Source organism: Struthio camelus, chromosome 2 (assembly GCF_040807025.1).
Source record: "Struthio camelus isolate bStrCam1 chromosome 2, bStrCam1.hap1, whole genome shotgun sequence".
Taxonomy (NCBI): domain Eukaryota; kingdom Metazoa; phylum Chordata; class Aves; order Struthioniformes; family Struthionidae; genus Struthio; species Struthio camelus.
Window position 1 is genome coordinate 118297831 of NC_090943.1, and position 18007 is coordinate 118315837.

The following is an 18007-nucleotide window of genomic DNA, read 5'->3' on the forward strand; positions in this document are numbered from 1 at the left end:
AGTATGCATACAGTTTAATTATATATTAATGAAAGTCTACATAAAGATCTCTTTCACTATCAGTCAAACCAATGAAAGCTTCCTGCAGGATGAAAGAGATCAAAGCCTCAGTATAATACAAATATGGACATTTACATTTGGAGTTAATTAAACTACAGAGAGTTGAAAATATTGATACTGAATTATCTCACCTATCCAGGCCGCTTAAGAACTCTGTTTCCTTTCCAATTCCCACTTTTTTGATCTGAAAACTGTTTCTTATTTCTCTTCTAGATTTTGCTTACCTAGATTTTGTTCACCTATATTTGTTTACTATCTGTACCTAAACCCTTTGCTTTGCAGCTTATGCTGCTTTGTTTCTGTGTCATTTTTCACAGAGCCCTATGAAGAATCTTTACTGTCATCTTGTAAATCCTCTTCCCAAGCTAAATATCTTCCAAGATATCTGTGAGAACTAAGACTATCAGTACAGACAAGTTCTGTTTATTACTAAAAACAGACAATCTACATCATTACCTGGTGAGGGTCTGAACTTCATATTCCTCCAAGATGTAGGTTCCTGTAGACCACCTCAGGAGTGAATGCATATCAGGACATCCTTCCCCTTGTCCCAGACAACGGGACAAGAACGCAAACAAGAAGCTAGAAAATTCAGTATATGGCTTAGATTCAAAAGTGTGAGTAAAGTAAAAAGGAAGAAAAATTCCATACTGGCTCTCATTTTGAGATCTGATGAAATAATATCAGGAAAGATCCTAATGCAAAAACGTCTATTCTTTCCTTCTTGCTCTTTAATCTTCACAAGAAATAGGATCTAGTTTCTTTACTGGAAGTTTGTATTAAGCCCCAACATATGCTAGATGTTTTCATTACTATCAAGTTCTACTGAATGCCTCAAATATAATCAACCCTTTTGGGATAAATATTTTTGTAGGACTACCACACATAACATGACTAAATCTGCTTTATAATTTCATAGGTCTACCGAGAGCAGGCTAAATTATGTACATAATTACGTAAGAAAGATTACATAAATTCTACTATGAAGTCTTCACAGATCTTTGTCATATTTTAAACAACAGATTATGCCAAGATTTGAAGCTAGCATGATGAGAGTTCATGATGACAGTTCAAATAATTCTTGCTAAGACACAAAATAATCTATTGCATACGATACTGTTCTATGTACAAACATAGAATAAAACAACGATTCCTATTTTGACTTACCTGAGTTAGTTCAGATTTAGCATCCGCACAGTTGAAGAACTAAAAAGGTATATGTACTTCACTTTATGTAAAACCCCCAAAGATAGCTTTGGGGTGTGCTTTGTTTTTTTAATGATTTTATACTCACTTGATTTACACAACTTAAGCAATGATAAATTTGGTCTTTTTGATTTTATTGCAGGACTTCTGAGAGGCTTCAAAATATTTTCATGTGAACAGCTAAAACTTAACAGTTTAACAGCTAAACAAAAAGGAGTGTAAACACTATACCTGATATCCCTGCCCAAAACCTTTTTTTATCCCAGCCGTAGAAGTCTTAAAACAACCGTTTTTCTAGTACTAACTTTAGTCCATACGTACTACCTCTTCTGTCTAAAGATTAAAAAATCAAGGACATCATTGCCTTTCTCACAGACTTTTTCTGGTTTTGGGTTTAAAGAATTCGTTGAAACGTACTGGCATGAGCAAGTAGTAAACTTACACGAAAGACTGTAAGAATAATTTGCTCATTCCATTTTAGCTCCTTTATGAATCGCACATCAAATGATCAATTGTATGTATACACGAGATACATATCCAAAAGATGGATATAGTACTTACTATTAAGCAAACATTTGATTTTGAACACGTTATCATTGTTCAAATACTTTTTGGTAGTTCGTATACACGAGCTCAAATCTGAGTTTACCTGACTGGACGCGCAAGTAGCTGAGTGTCTGCACAGTGGCCTGGATCAGCACAACCTTTCACCACGCTTCCAGTTTCAATCCTGGGAAACACACATTCAGGGTTTGTGTGTGTGTGTGTGTGTGTGTGCGCAACTCTGTTTTGCAGTTCTCACTTTCAATTAGCCACGAACATAAAACGGGGAAGAATACAGCCAAGGGCAACTCAGGAAGGAGTGCTGGCAAATATTCCACCCGAACTTCTCGCTGTCACCCTCCGCATCCTCCTGACCCACAGCTGTGTTCCTGGTCACCCCGGCAAAAAGAAAAGCGGTGACTTCCCCCCCCCCCAATATCGCTACGCCCTCGCTTTTGGGGGCGCAGCCGTCACGCCCGGGGCACTGGCCCTGAGGAGGCGCCCCCGCTCTGCTCCCTCGCGCCCCAACGCCTCACGCCGCCGGCCGTTAGCAGGGCCGTTAGGGCGCCACAGCCCCCCTCCCCCCAGGGGCGCCGTAACGGCTCTCCTCGGCCGTTACGGCGCGGCCTGCCCTCCCCCCTCCTCCTCCGCGGAGGCCGCCGCGGCCCGGGGACGCCCCCCCGAGTGGTTTTTTTTGGTGAAAACGCGCTTTTTTTTCTTTTTCTTTTTTTCCCCCAGCTACGTCTACCTCCCCTCGCACCCACAGCCCGGGGGCAGCGGAGTCCCCGGGGACAAAGGACACGGGGGGGGGGGCTCGTCTGAACGTGTGTCCTTGGGACCGGCAGGGAAGGGCTGCGTGAGGCGGGGGGCTGCCTCCCGCCTGGGCGGCCGCGGGGCAGCACGCCGGCGGCTTGTGGTGCCCGGGGCCGTAGTAGTGAGCTGCCGCTCCGGTGGTTGGGCTAAGGAGCGCTGGGCTCCTCCTCTTCCCCACAGCGTTAACGTGCACGCTCGGGTGTGTGACTGACTCGTCTTCCCCCGTCTCTCTCTCTCTATCTCGCTCTCCCTTTTTTTTTTTTTTTTTTTTTTTTGCCATGGGTACACACAGCGAGATACGCACATGACAGCACTTCGGTGCGAGAGCCGGTGCATCGCCAGGAGGGCTGTGCTTCCACTCCGGGCACGCACACACCACACACACACACACACACACACACACGCGCGCATGCTGCTGCTGCTGCTGGAAGTCTTTCTGCACAGGGATTAGCAGCCGCCTCCTTCTCTCTCTGTATCTCTTTCTTCTCCTTTCCTTTTCTTTCTCCTTCTCTCCCTCAAACGCTTGACTGACGGACGGCGGGCATAAAAAGGTAAAAATGCTTGTGTGCTGTTTGCTGACAATACCGATGGGTAGCCGCGTTTGGGCAGCGTGCTGGGCGGTACGCCCTCCGCTTGCCAGGCAGGCAGCCTGCCCTCCTGCCGTGCCGGCGGCTGCTGCTCCCGCTCCCCGCGGCTCCTCGGGACTTTCTTCCTTGGGGATCGGGTTTGCTGCCAGAGGTTTCGCTTCCCGGCTCTTCCCTACCCCCCCCCCCGGCTCTCCCCCCCTCCTCCTGGGTTGCGAGGCGAAGGTTCCCGCTATTGTGCTCCTTGCAGTTGCCGCCTCAGACTGCGAGCGTGTGGGAGCGCTTAGGGAAGGTTTCGCGGGCTGCAGGTTGCTATTAATTGCTGTGTGCGCGCTCGGGAGAGAGGTCTTTTGGCTTCGGCAAGGAACCTGTGCATTATTAATCGGGGTTGGAGAGTGGCAACGGAAGAAATAGCCTGTCTCCCCCCCCCCCCCCCCCCCGTTTGCCGCATCTTTCAACTGAATAATTTCTAGCTGCCCTTGCGTTGCGGGGCTGTTTATTCCCCCCCCCCACTCCCGGTAATTCTGGCAGCCGCCGGGCTGTGCGGCGAGGAGGGCGATGCTCCTTCGCCCTGCCCCGGGAGGGCATGCCCCCGCCGTGGGCATAAGTAGTTGTCGCCTGTTGTCCTGCCCGAGTTTGTCCCGTGTGCCTCCTCGGCAGGAAAAGAGAAGCGCGGTGAATCTTGCCTTTTTTCTCTTCCTCCTTAGCAAAGCCCTTATTGTGTGGGGATCCCGTGAAACCGAGAGGAGATCCTGTACTGACTGGGCAGCGCAGGCGAGCAAACTGAATAGAGCAGGGCTAGCCTGAAATCACACAATGACCTCCCAGCAGGGCCGTGGGGATAACAAATTAGACTTTCATTTACTGGAAGTGCAGCTGCTGGGGGAAGCTTTTCAGGCAGCGAGGGGAAGGGATGAAGATGGCATTGAGGAGCCTGCGCTGCCGTGTGATTTCGGAAGCGGAGCTGTGCTCCCTCCCTCTCCCCCCCCTGCGGAGGATGGCGGAGGGAAGGCCGGGTTCACCACGGCCCTTCCCCGCCGGCCGCGCCTGCTGCCTCTGCCTCCGCTGGTGCTAACGAGGTGCTGGGGGACGCGGAGGGTATTTTTAGTCAACCGGCCGCAAAACCGGCTTAGTCCGAGCCGCTCGCGGGCGCAGGGGAGTTCAGGGCTGTCGTGCGACTTGCAAGTCCGTCTTCCCAGTCCTTTCCCTGTGCGAGGACTAATTCAGAGGCGGCTTTACGGCGTTCGCTGCTCTTAGGGCACTTCTGGTCCAGCAGAAACCAGTAGCCCCGGCAGCGCGGTTGCAGTCCCGCAGCGGTGCCGAGGTTGCGCGAGGAGGCAGCCGGAGGAGAGCCAGGGCGCCCCGCTCCCGAGGTGAAGAGGGCGGGTGCGCGGCCTGGCGAGCCGGGGTGGCGGGGCCGGCGCCCGGCAGGTGCCTGCGCGCAGCGGCGCCGAGGGCGGCGGCAGCCCGGCGCGGGGGGCTCAGCGCCCCGGCAGCGGCGTGCCGCCTCCCCGGCCATTTCGAGTGCTGCTGGCAGCGGGAGCGGGAGCAGCGGCTGCGTGGCTGCTGCGGGCAGGGTGACATATGCGACCGTCCCCTCTCCGCGTGGAAAACGTAGCCTGTTTAGCGAGGTCCGTTATATAACGATGTCTTGTCTGTTGTTGTTAAACACTGCTCAAGATGCCAGTAAGGGAACTATTATGTTATACCCGTTTAACAAGGTTGATGGTTGGTTTGTTTTTTTTTTTTTTTTGGGGGGGGGGGAATCTTGGTAAAAATTCACGGAGCATTAACATTAAGCAGGAAGTACTTTGATTTCACACATGGTTAATTTCGGATAATCCCGTTTCATTCCAGTTGTTTTCTACACTTAACCAGAGTGTGCAGTTTATATTACCAATGTATATGTAAATATACTGTTAAAGGTGGGAAGAAAAAAGGAAAAATAGTAATGGAAGCACAAATGGTGAGAAACATAGCTGACACCATATGAAGTTAGTTTAAAATACTTAACACTAGTTGTTTAACCTTCTAGTCAACTTACAAATGAATTTAAAAAGTAGTGCTTGTAGGAATGGTGCATGCTCATGGTGTTATGCTGGCTTATATTTCACTGTTCAAGCACCTTTAAAAAGGCACCACTAACTTGCACAGGTATGTGGGTCCCGTGTACAATCTTAAGATATTTCCCCTCACTTAAAAAATGTTGGGAGCTTAATCACTGCTCACTCTGTTAGGTCCAAAAGCTATTCTGAGGTAAATTTACAGTTGGTAGCACAGATAATTAAAGGCAAACTAAAATTTTAAAGGCAGCAACACAGTTCCTTATTCTGCATAGTTTACTTGTCTGTTTGATAATGTGTATTCCAGAGTTATTGAAAGTCAGATATTGGAAGTTAATGAAAACATAGCAGCAAAATATGCTGTTTATTAGAGAGGTAATTTGGCAATTTCAAAATAGAGGGTACAATAGAATTTCGTTTTTATAGATCCTCCTGAATTCAAGTTTTCTTTCTTTTTCTCACTAGAACTGTATATGTTAACATTTTACTATAGGCCTCATTCTGTTCTATTTCTTGTGAGACAAACACTTACAAGTATATAAACATAATCTGTTTGGGTTAGATTTTTGCAATGTTGTCCTTGCTGAAAAGGTGGTGCATCTCAGTGCAGCCTTGCTAGCAATGTTGTCACCTGGAAATACAAAAAGAACGACATGAATATTTGATAAAATAATATATTAAAGTCAATCCTGTAGCAAACAGCATTAGTAAGTCTCCTCCAGGCAGTTTTGCATTGTAATTTTCACACAGGTCTCATACCATCCAGTAACTGAAGTTTTTTACCCAAATTGTAATAGACAGGTGCAATAGTCCTGGATTAGCATTGCCATTTTAAGAACGTAGCGCTCCAACCACTGGAACATGAGATAGTTTATTCAGCACTTAATCCTTGTAACCAAACTTAATTTTTCCAGGCTCTGTTGTATTATCTCTCAAGATTTAAGAAGGTTATTTTTGTCAGGGACCCATAATTAATACTCGTTCTCCTCTTAATTCCAAATTTTGCACTCATGCACAAAGCTCATCCAAAGAAACCTGAAAAGGGGATCTCCATGGTAACGAGAAAGAGAGAATTTTCTCCCTTACCATAGGTCAAGACTAGACGCCTACTTGTTTTTTAACTTCAAACAGTGTTCACTGGCACTTTCCTCTTTGTGGTTATTTTGTGTGCTGGTGTGTGCTTTGTTATTCTCTCACACTGTTCTTAGGAATGATGTTACACTGAATGAGCACAGTCTCTGTGTTTCTCCCAGCTCTCATCCTCCTCTCCGTTTGCATTGTATTTCAGGGTTTCCATACCTGTATGATTTGACTACAGGATTTGAGGAAATAACGTGCTTTCTCAGTCAGGCTTTTGACTTGAAGACCTGTCACATAGTGGCTGTAACCCTGCGGAAGACCTGACAGAACGTTACTTTTCAGCCCATTTCAGGAATAAGGGTGGTCATTTCCTTTCTGTCTCCTCTTTTATTTCTCTGTACTTTTTTTGGGCAAAGTTTCCCCGTGGTGTCCCAGAGGTTTTGTAGCAATAAAAGCAGTCTACCTCTTCATACTGGGAAGCAGGGATTAAGTTTATTTTTTGAGTTGATAAGCAGTACCAGGATTACTATTTGGAGATATTCACAATGAAAAGACTTTCTTCTGCCTTGCTTGTGTCAGGGCCCTACTTTACAGGGGTGTTTATTGTGGTTGCTTTTGTTGCTTAATACTGTTGTTTCCTTGGAGAAGGACTGTCTCAAACCAAGCTAAAAACAAGTTGATGCTTCCTATTCCAGATGATCCCTTGGTCAAATAGCTAGAGCTTTCACTGAGGAATGTCACAAACATATTTGCTGTTTCCCCATTCCTTTCTTTATGTAGCTAAGGCCCTTTGAAAGGATACCAAACAACTTTTTAAAATGATTTCTCTAGGCTATTGGTGCATCAGATCTGTCTGTGCATATTTCCAGTTCTTTTGCCTTTCTCTAGCTTGGGACAAGCTTGGGATAATTAGAAAACATCTGCTAGAGCAACCATCCTTAATACAGACAACAGACACCATTTGTCATTGCGTAATATGTCATTTCTGACTTTGTAGTTGGAAGACAGATGCTAATGCTGACTTCAGCCTTCGTAACTTCTTGAGTTGTTTATAAAACTATAACTCTAAAATTATAACTTCTGAAGTTGTCTGTAAAAGCCTTTGATAGTGCTTTGAAATCATGCAGTGTATTTCTGCCATTCTTTTGCCTCTGTATGTTTCAGAAAGAATTGCCTGTGCCATTTGAGTATCTGCCTAAGAAACCATCATGATGAAAACCAGTACGTTTGTAATGTGGCTTGCCAAGTAAGCCTGACTTTATGCATCTTTTCAGTTTCTTATAGTAGATGAAAACCGTTTTCAAAGAGTGGTCTGCAGAGTTTTTCCTTTAACCTTTGTATATGAGAAACTTGAATTCTCTTTCCACGTGGTGTGCTGTCCCTGTGTCAGTAGCATTTCAATGGGTATCCTACATCCCAGTGTGCTCCCTCTCCTTTAAAATCTTATCGCCACCTTTGACTAAGCTAAAAGGTTCTTCATCTTCTGATTCCCCACACAAAAGAAATTTGGGTTTTGAGAAAGGGACTTCTAACTATGTGAAGGAAATGTTTGCTTCTAAATGTCTAGATCCAGGTTTCAAACTCAGTTGCTGTGTTTTAGAGACAAAAGCATGTGACATTCATAACCAAAGACCTCAGCAGTTACGGATGATGTCTTGGATCTAGAAGGTGCTTTTTTAAAGCTTTGTGTGCTAATATTGAATGTAGGATGCATTAGCTTGAGTTGATTTGTCACAACTTGCAGTTTCAGCCTCTTGCTATCCTGATGTGTAAGAGTGCTGAGGTAGAGCCTGTGCTGGATCCAGTCAAGAATTCCTTGAGGATTTTTTTTTTCTTTGGGATGACGGAGGAAGAATGCAACTTCTATTTTTGAGGTACTGGAACTGCTTTGTCGGAAATATTTCACAAGGATACCAAAGGAGATTTTCTGCTCTCTCCAATTTGCATATGCTGACTGTCTGTTCAGCCGGCATAATGCTCAGGTGTAGTTTGGTCCGTTATTTAAAGTTGTCAGCAGCTCTACAGCTGGTATATCTCCATGATTCTATGTTTTCTTTTTTGTGAACATCCTTCAGAACATCAGTAAATTCCAGTATAGGATTCCTTGTTGTAAGAACGTGCCGTAGCAGAAGTGCCATCCACCTGGCTGTTCCTTCTAACAGATCTCTTCTTTGCAGAGAAGCATTTACTGTGAAATATGTATGCATACTTTTGTAAATATTATTGATGAATATCCAAATGCAGGTTTTGGTGGCAATGGCACAGTAGAATAACTAGGAAAATTTTACCCCAGCAAAGAACAAAAGAGGTAGAGTTAGTAGGACATATTTGAAATAACTATTGTTTTGTACAAGTGAAGTATTACAACCATTGTGAAGTCGAAAGAACTGAATTCAGTCTAGATCTGAAAAGGCAGGTAAATTCTGTAGTTCTGTTTGGGGAAGAACTTTGCATACATAAAACATAATATTTAGTGAGATTGAACAATTTCCTTGGGAAAATCTTCCTAAATACCTAGATATATTGGTTTATAGAATTCATAGTAACTATATTCCTGGTATATGTCATTTAATACAGACAAGGAAATAGTGCTAACAGTTACTAAATCAGCTGTACTGGAAAAAGTGTTGGATATATCATTGCGTGAAACACAAGGCTTTAGAGAAGGAGATACAATGTCTATTTGGGAAGCATTGTCACTTTAGTAAAAAAGATGTGTTTCTTTAAAAACAAAAAAAGGAATTGCATGTTGCAGTAGGTGTACAGGAGTTTTTCTAACAGAGATACTGATATTACATTCAGGAGAGGCCACTAAATGTTGAACAAACCAGTTCGCTGTCCTTTTATCTCAAAAAGCAATATGTATGTTTTTAATTCCTTAGATATTACAGGCTTACTTATGTGAAAACAATGGGTACCTCATCCACTTTTTGTTTTTTGTTTTTTCATTAGCACACATAACAATCACTTCAAAGATTAGGATATTTTTTGTAGATCTTTTACAATAGCTGTGTAAAGTCAATTGCAGACTTGAAAGTGACATGGTAGTTGAAGAACAGTTTATTTCACCTCAGATAGAAGTGTAAGTTGATTTTTTTTTTTTTTTAGATACAAATTACCAATTTTCTGCTTCTTCAAACCTGCAGATCTGTGTGGTGTTTCTTACCGTATGTTAATAGTGTGTGGTCTGACTTGCAGAGTATTTATATGGTGTTTTACATCTCTATAGCTAATGTTTGATATGAATTTACCCAGTGTGAATCGTCATGCTGTATTTTGCAGAGCTGGATTACAAAATTATATATGAACAAAGGTATTTATGCATGAAAAGGATGATTTGTTTGCTGTGTCATATGCTAATAGTTAGTCAAGGGGAAAAACTGATATCATTAAGCCCGTGGGACCGCTTGTATATCACAAATAATACAACAAGCTCAGTACACAGGACATGTATTAATCCATGCCTATGACTGAGTTGTTGCATTTTGTTCGGCTTCAAATGAAAGGTCTTTTCAGTAAAAGGAATATTTTCGAAATTCAGGACCAGGGCAGACAAAAGGAATAATAATTTGTGCATTTCTAAAAATAAATGTTAATAATTAGCAGAGTGGTAGACTTAGACAAAAGATGTAGATGGAGAAATATCATGCCCATTCTCATAGTTTTATGTGGAGAAAAAAAATGCACTATTAACAATAAGATCATAAATACAATAAATGGAAAGCAAAACACAAATAAGTTTTGCAGTATTCAAGTAGTTTTAGTCAATTATAAAACAGACATTGTATGAGGTACTTTTAAAATGAGTGCAGCATGCTGCAAAATAATTCATCTTCTATGTTATAATTCCATTCCAGAGGAAGTTTCTGACAGAACCGAGTCAAAATGTGAGAGTATATACTAAAATGCTTGACCTGAACCTTTGCTCTTTCTCTGACTGTCATTTTGAACATGAACTGCAGGAGCACGCTCTGAGTTTTTAATGTTGAGCAGCAATTGGTCAGGGCTGGATTAGAGATTTTTCGTAAAAATAAATGCCGAAACGTGGTAGCAAAGCTTTTGTGTGTTATGCTTGTAGAGCTCTTCTGAAGACAAAAGTACTTGCTAAGGGATTAGACAAGGATCATAGCGTTCCTACAGGACATAGGAGAAACAGGTTACATCATTCTTCTTTATTCTAAATTTCTAGTGCCCTCAACAAAACATGTACCAAAAGCATGGTGAGAGAAAGATGAGGGTTCAACTTGGTGCCCATTTGGGTTTCTTTTGGAGCTAAAAGAAAAAGTTTTATACACACACAACAAATTGGGGACTTCAGTTCTGTGTGTTCTTACTCAGTTTTTTGTCTGACTTTGCACAGCTATAGACACTATAACTTGAGTTGTGCTATTCAACTTATCTGAAATTTGATATTTGAACTGCTTTAGGACCAAAATAAGTACAACATTTCTCTCTTAAAAACAGAGGTACACCAAACTAATATGTAGGGAAGCATACGTATGTAAAACAGATTTGATAAATGCTTCAGTTTATTATTGTATAATGTTATCCTATTAAAGTTCAGTTTGGTGTTTAATGCAGTATGTTGTTTAGAACAAATCCTGCAAATGTTCTTTGTGCATCTCCTAATGACCTCCATGTGAGATAAGTTCTTGACTCAAAAAACAATGCTTGAAACTGAGACTATCTCAGAAAAGCCTAGGATTTCATTTTATCTATTATAACATAAGGGATACAAATTAATAAAATGGATGTGGATTTTGACTTGGTCCAACTGGGCTTCTTTTTGTTTGTTTGTTTGTTTGTTTCTATAGTGAGCCAGTATCATTAATTATTTAATGAGTAAGACAGATGTAATCTTTCTGGCTTCCCTTACCTTACAAGACCCTGAACATGCAGAGACTTGCAGCTGGTTGAGACATTGGTTTGAGCACATGCTAAAGGAAATGGTGCATCCTGTTTGTGTGTGTGCATATGGGTTTTTTTCCTGCTTTGCATTCAGAACTGAATGTAATGTTTGTTCTGGTATTGTATGTACACATTTGCCTTGTGTTACTGTAGAATATAAATTATTTCAGATGTATCTGTTGATGTTGCCTTAATATTTATTCTAACTGTAAGCTGCTGCCATGCTCATTTGTTCTTCAGTGTCCAGTGGCTACTGGGCATGGTTTAGCAATATGCTTAATAAAGTTGGAGTACCTCTTAAGGCTTCTATATGCTTTGAATTTATACTCAAGTCAGGTTTGATCTTGTGATGGAGATTTTATTCCTCAACCAAGGGAAGAATAGGAGTGAGACACTGAGTTCCCTTTAAACGCCTTTTTGCTTGATGTTGGTCTCTCCCTACTCTTCAGGAACTCCTCATGTTGTGGAAGGGGCTGAAGAGAAGCCAAGAGAAGCTGTTCAGGCACATGGAACACTTATAAGAGTTTCTTTTATTTCGTGTGGCAGCATGAAGGAACGTAGAAGAGGAATGGTGAATTCCTTTCAGGAATTCCTTTCTGGAAGTTCTTAAAGACAGTGACAGCACACCTCATTCATATCTAAAGGCTAAAAGTCCAACTTATTATTTCCATCAGGTGATCTGGAAAACATGAAATATAGACCTGCTAGCTCCAATAAATAGCAGGTTCCACAAGCCATACATCAATCTACAGTGCGCACTCAGTTACATGCATGTGGTAGACCTGCACAGTCGCAAGTCTACCTTTCAAGAATCTGACTCAGGGAATGTGTTATATAGAGTTTTTCTGCGTAGTCACAGTGACGGTTCAGAATTTTTGGGTACCAGCAGCTCAGTTAACTATACTTATTTTACTGATTCTAGTAGTAAGTACAGCAGTTTAGCCGTAATGAAGGAAATAGTGTTTTTAAACAGTTTAATCTAGGTAGATGTGGCCTCTACATATTGTAAATAAACAATATATTGTTTAGTATACCGTGATATATGACTGAATAAATAAATAAAGGTTGACTGTAATAGAGCTGTACCATAAAGTCTAATATGATAAATCTTTATCCACCATTAACAGAGCCCAGTAATTTATTACTGCAGTTTTGTATTGTAAATATGGTTCGTTCTATTTTAGTGGATACAAATTGGTTTACATTTGTGTGTAAGTTATTGCTGAAAGCTGAATGTATGCTTTACATGGTATGAGAATCCTTGAAATTTTACAGACCAGAATGTATTTATTCACATATACTTTGGGGGAAAAAGTACATCTTTCAGAGCCCATACTATTTAAATGATCAGCAGCCAAAGTTTAGTTTAGCAGTCAAGAGAACAGGTCTTGATCCAATTGAATTTCAATGGTAAAACATCCATTGCTGTTATGTGGAGCCAAACTGGGCCCTCTCTACATTAGGTGCTGAAATTTAAACTGTGTTTAACCCAAATGATTAGTCACTTCCTAGTTTGTTCCTCCTTAATATGAATTGTTGTAAGGTAAGCTGCCTGCTGTGTGTTTTGTAGCCACAATATTACAAGCAAAATATTTAAATTAATTAATATGTGGACTGCACATCTTATCTGTTTAAAATAGATAAATAAAAATTTCATTTTGCTTCACTCTTTGAATTTGCAGATTAGTCATGGATTGTTGCCCACAATTTTATGGAACCTAATCAAGTAGTCTTTTTTTAAGAGAGTCCATTGTTATCTTTACAATACGCTAGTGGCTAAAGTGAGTAGATTCAACAGAGTCTCACTACAGCTAAGTTTGTATATTTGCTGGAAAATGAAGTGTGGCAAATGTAGTATTAAGGGTTATTTTGTTATACATTCTTTTACAGAATATATGGAATATTTTAAACAGTAGGATTAATTTTGTTGTATTTATTGCTGGGTCAAACGCTTTTCGAAAGCTGCATGAAACTAGTCATGCTTTATCCAACAAGTACTTTTAAATCATTCTACTTGTGTCAAATAAATGTGAAATTAAACCAAAGGTATAATGAAGAAAATGCTCGGTAAAATAACCTACAGAACCTTAAATTTATCAAAATAGACCAGATCCTGTTTCCTTTTGCTCACAGAATGGATAGCATGCCGGTGTTTTGCAGCACCTCTTCAATGATACAAGGAAGCACAAATGTGTATGCATTAGAGTGTATCTCTGCAGATACAAAATTCAGAAAATCATCTCTGTGACTGGTGTGTTTACAGGGCGGTAGGTGGGATGAAAGCAGGAATAAATTTGACTTAATGCTTAATTCAAGTAGGTATAAATGTAAATGCGTAAAGCCAAATAAAAACTCCTTTTGTTATATAATTACGTTTTTTTAAATCTTCTACTGTCTAGAGATAGATAGAGATTAATTTTTGTTTCACCCAGTGCTTTTTTTAAAGAAGAGCTGGGGGAAAGTTTATTATTTGTCTCGTGGAGACTGTAATAACTAAAAGAAGAAAGGACTAAACTCACCAGTTTTGTAATCTTTGACAGGCAATTAAGGAATGAATTTGGATTTTAGTACCTTAATATCCAGTACGTATGACACTAAGCTTCAGAGTAGACTGCGGGTAGAACAGGAGTGGAATGTGTGGAGGAAATGTTTTCTGTGTAATGAATATCACAATCAGCAAATCATCTGCATAGTGCTATCTACATAATAAATAAGACGCATTTATTGTTCCCTCAGTGACTAGTACAATATTTCCATCCATCTTGTTGGTACAACATGGTCACTGTTTATTTGGTAGTATGTTACTGTCATAGGTAAAGAATTTGAAATAAATCTATGGTTAGCAAAAGGAAAAGAGTTCATATGCAAATTATTATTTTAAATAATAGAAAATCACATCAAACTGAAGCAATATGAATAATCTGAGATTTCTTTGCTAACTTACTTATAAAGGAACACTTAGTTCAAACGACTTTTCTTAAATAAAATGATGAAGATGTATAACCAGGGACAAAGATGAAACAGTATATATTGATGCTTTTAGAAATTTAAATATTTAGACTTTTATTTACGATCTCAATTCCAAATGAATTTCCTCTTTCAGAGGTGATAAATAATCCTTTCCTACAATCTCAGACAGTGTCTATTAATATAAATGAAAATAACAGTAATTTGAAATGGTAACATATAAACAAATTACAGCACTAAACAAATAACAGTTCAATAAATAGTTATCTGACATATGAAGACAAGAGTGATTAAAATATGCTCATATTTCTAAATTATAATTAATTCTCCATTCTCTTTTGTCAGCAGTCTGAATTTCAATTTATTTATATTAACTTTGCCAAGTGTCTTGTAAGGTCAAACAGTATTATAAGAGTTGAAATGCTAGGATGGTATCTTTTGCATTGGGTAAAACCATGACCCCCTTTCAAATAAATAACAGGACTCACTGTGACTTAAACTGGTTCAGGATTTCATCCACTGATTTTTTTAGTGAGGTGGTAGTATAGCCTTGTGGAGCCTATGACCTGTATATTTATGACTTTTATTGCTAGAAGAAGGTCTTGTGGTTTGGCATAGGTAGAATAATCCATAGGAACCTGATCCAGTACTCATTGAAATCAGTGGCTCACACTGCGAATATAATGTAAGGCTATCACTGCCTTCAGCAGGCACTGGATTTTTTCAGATACGAAGACTAGCACCTCTTTTTGTGATGAGACCTGCTGATTTTTTGGCACTTCACAATATTACCTCCTAAATGTTCATAATGCTTTCTTCTTCGCACATATTGTTTGAAAGGCAAGACTTGGTCCTACTACCTCTTCTCCTTTGTGTTTGGTTAATATTTATGAGTTCCTTGGCCTTTTATCCAGTATGCACACAAAAAATGACCCTTTTGAAGGAGAAAAAAAACGTACGCAAATTAAAAAGTGTGCGTATGTACACAGATAATTAGAATTCCACTTGAAGCTTGACTTTGTAAAATTATAGACAGATACTTCTTTTTTTTTTTTTCCCTTCCTCTTAAAGGAGAATGAATTGCCACCCAATGAACCTGCACAGGACTTACGTATTATCTTTGGCCCATGTTAGATATATGTGTAGGGCTTAACTGGGATTGAAATACTGCATGAGACCATCTAGGTTGACTTGAATTTCATCCGCAGAGAGTGAAAACCGGTTGTTAGGCTAAATGCTGGAAGATTAAGACACTGTATATTTCTTCCACTGAGGAGTTATAGTAGTTAACACTGTCAAATTCATTTCCGCGTCAATTACAGTTCCAGAGGTGAAAAGTAAGACTACTTTTCAAGACAAGGTTTTCTAATTAGAGAAATGAATATTTCATTAATATTCCATTAGTAACGTATGATAATTGTACACTGATGGGCTGTCACTTTCAGCCACATACAGAGTAAGATCACAGATACGTTTTTATGTTGTTATGCCTTTACCAGCTTTGGTTCCCATCAGTAGTCAGCCTTATGCAGATGCACGCTATAGTGTTCCAGAAATATATTTTGTATACAAGCCTACTATATGTTGCTACACTTCTTCTTTGTGAGTCAATGCATATCATGTCTTTGTTTAACATTTCATTAGGATTCCACACTTCGACATTCACTGGCTTGTACCTATATGAGTGTTTATTCAGGAAAAACAATGCGAGGGGTTGCACTGGTATACGGATGGTGAGTAATACAAAGTAGGAAATACAGTAACTGTGGAAATATGTGGTAAAGGTACATCTCTTGATTTCTGGAGGTTAAAAAAGTTTCCTTAGAATAATAGTAGTTTTAGAGATATGTGCAATTAATACTCAGGATCCTTGAGCTAGTTTAGTATATTTCCCTGAGGATGATTATTGCACTTAACCACTGTGACTCAAGAACTTAAAGTGCATTCCTGTGAACCTTATGTCTTAACCTTCCTTCTACAGCAGTTCTGGAGCTTCCCATTGACAGTGAACAACCTAATACGTGCGGTGTATTAACAGGGAAAGAAAGCTGTAAGGATTGCATTGTACAAATTCCGTGGAAGAATACTGGAATAGCAGACACGGACTGCCTGGATGTACATCTGACCAAGCTCTTCTTGCCTTGCATTTTTCCTGTCCACATTAGCTCAGAAGACCATTTGCTTTGTTGTTCAGCCCATACATATGGTTGAAATTATGTTTCACAGAACAAGAACGGAGTTTTCTTTCACAGTTGAAGAAAGGAAACCTATCTGATGTTGGCATACATGTTTGTGGGCAGTGTGTTAATTGTCCACGACTGCAAAGGAAAACAGATGAGTGCTAGTCATGTATGTGCATGCTCCAGCGTGTACAGGATCAGTTCCAGTATTTGTATTTAATTCATTCTGCATTGCATTCAATGATTTTTCTTTTCAACTCTTTTTAATCTTTAAACATTTTTACAGCATAAAGTATTATGCTTTTAAAGAAAACAAACAATTCCTTCTCTGCTTAATAGTGTCATATAGGTACCCAAGCAAGTTAAGAACTATAGTACAAGGATGTCTACCTCTTGCAATAGCAAAGGGGCAAGTAGCTGTAGAGGGCTGTTATCTTTTCAGTGATCCAGCCACAGACACGAGACAAGAACTTTGCAATTAGCTTTTGTAAATACTAGCTGACAGCAGAGAAGGGTTTGGAGACTTTGGTTTTCTGGGCTCCACTCCAAGTTCTGGAGTGAAATATACTTCAGTGACTGCATATCTTCCTGCCCCTGTCTCATCTGTCTCCCCTCGCCTGACTACTTTGTCACCTAATCTTGACTCATGTTCCTTCTATATGTACTGCGCTCCTCTCTTCCCCTTTTTTTTGCATTATGGTCTGCAAGGCTCTGCCTTCTCTTCCAGGCTTTTGGTAAAGCATGAATGAAGAATAGAAAGTACTAGAAACAGAGTATCCTTTTAATCTTATTTCTAATAGTCAAGCCATTGTGGCCTTTTTTACAACAATAAGCAATGGCAGAAAGGCTCTTGGTCGCCTTCGGACTGAGGCATGTTCACAGGCTGATGTTGGGGTGGAGTATGTTCTGTGGGATGGACATATGAGGAGAATTTTTCTTACAGCTTCTAATATACCCCTGCTGAGTGAGATGAAAATGGCAATTTTCAGAGGCTGCCTTTTGATTTTCTTAGCTTTCAAGTCGGAACAATCCTACTGCCATGTTTTAAGAATGGGAGTGATAACTTTTCAGTGAGATATTTTTAAAAATTTAGCTTAAGGGAAACTTCTTTGTTTAGCTCTTATTCTCAGAAGTATCTCAGTTGCTCTTCTCAAAAGTAGTAAGAGCTTTGTCTGAACAACCCAGTCGTTTTTCACAGTTTCTGTGTAACCCCGATCATTTCAGATTTCTGATTTAAATGAAGTTAGGTGAATGATTAAATCAGAAGATCTTCGATCTAGGTAATCTAGTGGTAGCTGGGAATGAAGAGGCATAGGCAGTTGCCCTTTGAGGCGGATTGGCTGTGGATAGAAGAGGTGAGGTTCTGAGGAACTCCCTGGTAGGGTACTGTGCATGATAATGCTCAGTGCTGTGCAGAAAAGTGTCTGCTGCTGATCGGAGCTACTCCCAAGGATCATCTAAAGATGTTGCTTGCTATTCAGAGGAAACTGGAATCAAGAGATACTGATGGAAAGGTACTTTGAGAGAGAGAGGGCAGAAGGAAGAACTTAGCAAGAAGGAGCAAAACTATTTCAGTTATTGTTAGTAGGAGTTATCAAGGTTC

At 40.4% G+C, this 18007-nt stretch overlaps 1 protein-coding gene across 8 annotated transcripts in view; it reads left to right on the forward strand.

Moving 5' to 3' along the window:
* The first annotated feature begins 2798 nt into the window (after window positions 1-2798).
* Window positions 2799-18007, forward strand: part of DLGAP1 (DLG associated protein 1) — a 414683-nt gene continuing 399474 nt past the window's right edge. For 6 of the 8 annotated variants that reach the window (XM_068932272.1, XM_068932269.1, XM_068932271.1 and 3 more), the window contains exon 1: window positions 2879-3173. The gene's annotated coding sequence lies outside the window, so the exon portion shown is untranslated. Of the gene's footprint in view, window positions 3174-4269; window positions 4580-18007 lie in introns of those variants that run through there. The other 2 variants (XM_009667105.2, XM_068932274.1) reach the window with 2 other exon arrangements.